Source organism: Atta colombica, unplaced genomic scaffold, assembly GCF_001594045.1.
Source record: "Atta colombica isolate Treedump-2 unplaced genomic scaffold, Acol1.0 scaffold53, whole genome shotgun sequence".
Classification (NCBI taxonomy): domain Eukaryota; kingdom Metazoa; phylum Arthropoda; class Insecta; order Hymenoptera; family Formicidae; genus Atta; species Atta colombica.
Window position 1 is genome coordinate 9,614 of NW_017259543.1, and position 3,094 is coordinate 12,707.

The window sequence follows — 3,094 nt, forward strand, 5'->3', positions numbered from 1 at the left end:
ATTTACCTCAAGGCTACGCATAATGCGGACGAGCGTTCATTTGTAGCGTTTGTTAGGCCTCGCGCGGCGCGACGCACTACAATGATTACGCAATGAGATGAAGCATCGCGATACTTAGTTCCAATCTGTTGTATAATATTTGTTTGAGCAGCGAGATAAAACACGGGGTCCTCCGCATTTATCGCGTTATTTGGCGCGCGAGCGATGATAAACCGGAAGATTATAGTTTCTCCGTGTCGGCGCGGTGTAGCACGACTGTGACCTCAAAAACGCAATTGCGATTAAGCGCAATTTTCGGAACAAGGCTGCGTTTCCAATATATTCGTGATGAATTTCAAATCGTGATAGCGAAATAGCCTGATGAAAGTACATTCGCGCGTCCGCAGCGAATAGGAAGGTTTGCAGTTACCGCGGCATTTTTTCGGATTACTAGTTTTCTCTCTTATTATCTTTTATTTTCAAATTAGCCAGAAATAACCGTGGAAATATCAGTTATAAAACGGAAATTGCGAAGTCACGTAATTGAATCTTAGCGTAAGAAATAGACGATGTTAATTAAGCTAAATTAAGACGTAAAGGAAAAGCGATATTTTTTTCTGCGTCTCTTCCATTTTTCTACTATTAGATTTTTTTATTATTAGACTGATCGTTTCACGTTTAAGCCTAAATAATCGATGCCAGATAAGCTGTTATTTCTGCTTTACCTGTCCACACATATACAGGGTGTTATTAAAATACGGTACTATCCATCCTGAGCAGGTAGAGCATAGAGTGGATTAAACTGAATCGAAAACTCCTTTAACATTTTGCAATTTTCGCAATGGTTAACGAGATGTTAATTATTAAAAATCGCTAAATATTGGTTTTCAATTTTAATTTTTTTACTCAAATATTATCAACTTTACTAGAAAAAATGCTAGAGACAAAAATCGTTTATTTTCTTCTCATAGAACTTTAAGAATTTTTTCAGAATTTTTTATCAACTTTTCAGTACTGCATTTTCTTATTTTTACCATCATGAGAAAATATGGTATTAATAAATTCTAAAAAAATTCTGAAAAAATTCTCAGAACTTTGTAAGAAGAAAATAAATCATTTTTATCTCTTGCTGTTTTTCTGTAAAGTTGTATAGTAGTTGAATAAAATATGAAATATTGAAAACCAATATTTAGATTTTTAATAATTAATATCTCGTTAATTATTACAAAAATCGCAAAATAGTAGAAAACTTTTTCACTCAGTCCGCTCTATCTGCTCAGGATGGATGATGCTGTATTTTAATGATTCTCCGTATAGTTGGAAAGTTCGTGTTAAATTCAATATATTTCACGTTTTCAATCCATTTAAGTTTTTATGTTAATTTAATCGAGACATATCTTAGAAAATAACGCAAACATTATGTATAAGAATTAACACCAAAAATATAACACTGGCACAATTTGTAAGCAAACTGTGGAAGAATATTTTTTTAGTAAACTTGTGTAATTACATTAACACGCATATATTTTATTTATTTTTCTTAGAATTTATATTTGAAATTATATACTTTTGTTAATTTATGTCAAATTATGTTAGTTTAATACAAAGAAGTACTAATTTAATACAAAATAATCAAATAACGTAATCACATTATCTTAATGTGTTAAATACAACTGAATATGTTAAAATTTATCAAGAACCAAAGTGGACCGATTTTAACGTAAACACAACATTTTTTTACAGTGCATGAAAAATAATCGAAGTGAGTAGTCTACGATCTCTCTACATTTTGCATTGTAAAATGTCTTTTTACGTCTCTCCGATATTCTTCGAGTTTCTTTTTTATTTATGTCGATATACTTTGCATAAATTATGAATTCGATTGTGCGCGGGTAATCGACCGTCGTTGAGGATTAATGCCGTCACAGTTCTGCGTATCCGGCGACATGTAACGCTCTATTAGTCTCCGATATCGGATTTAACGAGCCTCGATACCGATCCCCCCGATACCTCCTCGGCGTGCACATTTCGCGTGCATTTTAGTGTGTCACGTGAAAGCTCCGATGCGCATCGAGGGATCGCTCCGGTCGCGACTACGTAACGGTTTCGTATCGTCGAAACGAGGCTAGAGCTCCGGAAAAAATTGCAGGCAGCAGCGTGCCGGGTAGAAAGTTGACCGTGCCACGGTGCGATACGCGGAGGATCAAGTTCCAACCACGAAGGTTCCGCGCGTGAATTGCGTAAAACCGTGATTTCGCGTGTGGCTAATTGCTTCTGCTTCTGCATTCCTATCACGAGAAGAATTAAGCTTTTTATCATCTATCTGTACTCTAACGCGCTAGAGATATGTCAGATTAATTCGCGATATTTATCAGATTTGTAGTCAAATGAACGTATCAAACTACTGAGATTAAGATTGATAAGAAATCGAATTGGAATTTGACTAATCAGTAATCAGAAGAAAGAAAATCAATATTAAGCTCAGTGAAGCTTTTTTGATTTCGACAATTTGGAAGCTTGAGTTGTCAGTAATCGACAAAGTTTGACGATTTGATTGTCCAAGGAGAGATTTTGAGGAATGAATTCTCTATTTATTGAATGCGAAATTTTACATGCAACAACTATTGAATATTATTTTATACATTCGATATTAATTTTGTTATTTTTATTAGATTATTTTATTATTGTGAGTATTTGCTTGGATATGGCTCTTCCACTTTTTTGTGTATTTTATTTTCATTTAAGTTTTATTTATTTATAATTACATTTTTTATATATTGTAATTTATTTATTTTGATTAAAGAAAACTTGGTGAGTTGAAACTTTTATGATTTTAAATAAAACGCTTATTTCTATTTAATGAACTTTGCTTTGATTGGTTAAATTCCAATCTGATCTCAACTTTAGGCGTAAATAATTTTCAATCTTTGAGAATGTAATTAATTACAGATTCATATTTTGAATTAATATTTTACAAAGGATTTGTGAAGTTAGTAATATTCTATTTAAAAAATATTCTATTTAAATACACAATATTCTATTTAAAAAAATAATGACAGTTATATAGCTTTCTCTCTCTCTCTCTCTCTCTCTCTCTCTCTCTCTCTCTCTCTCC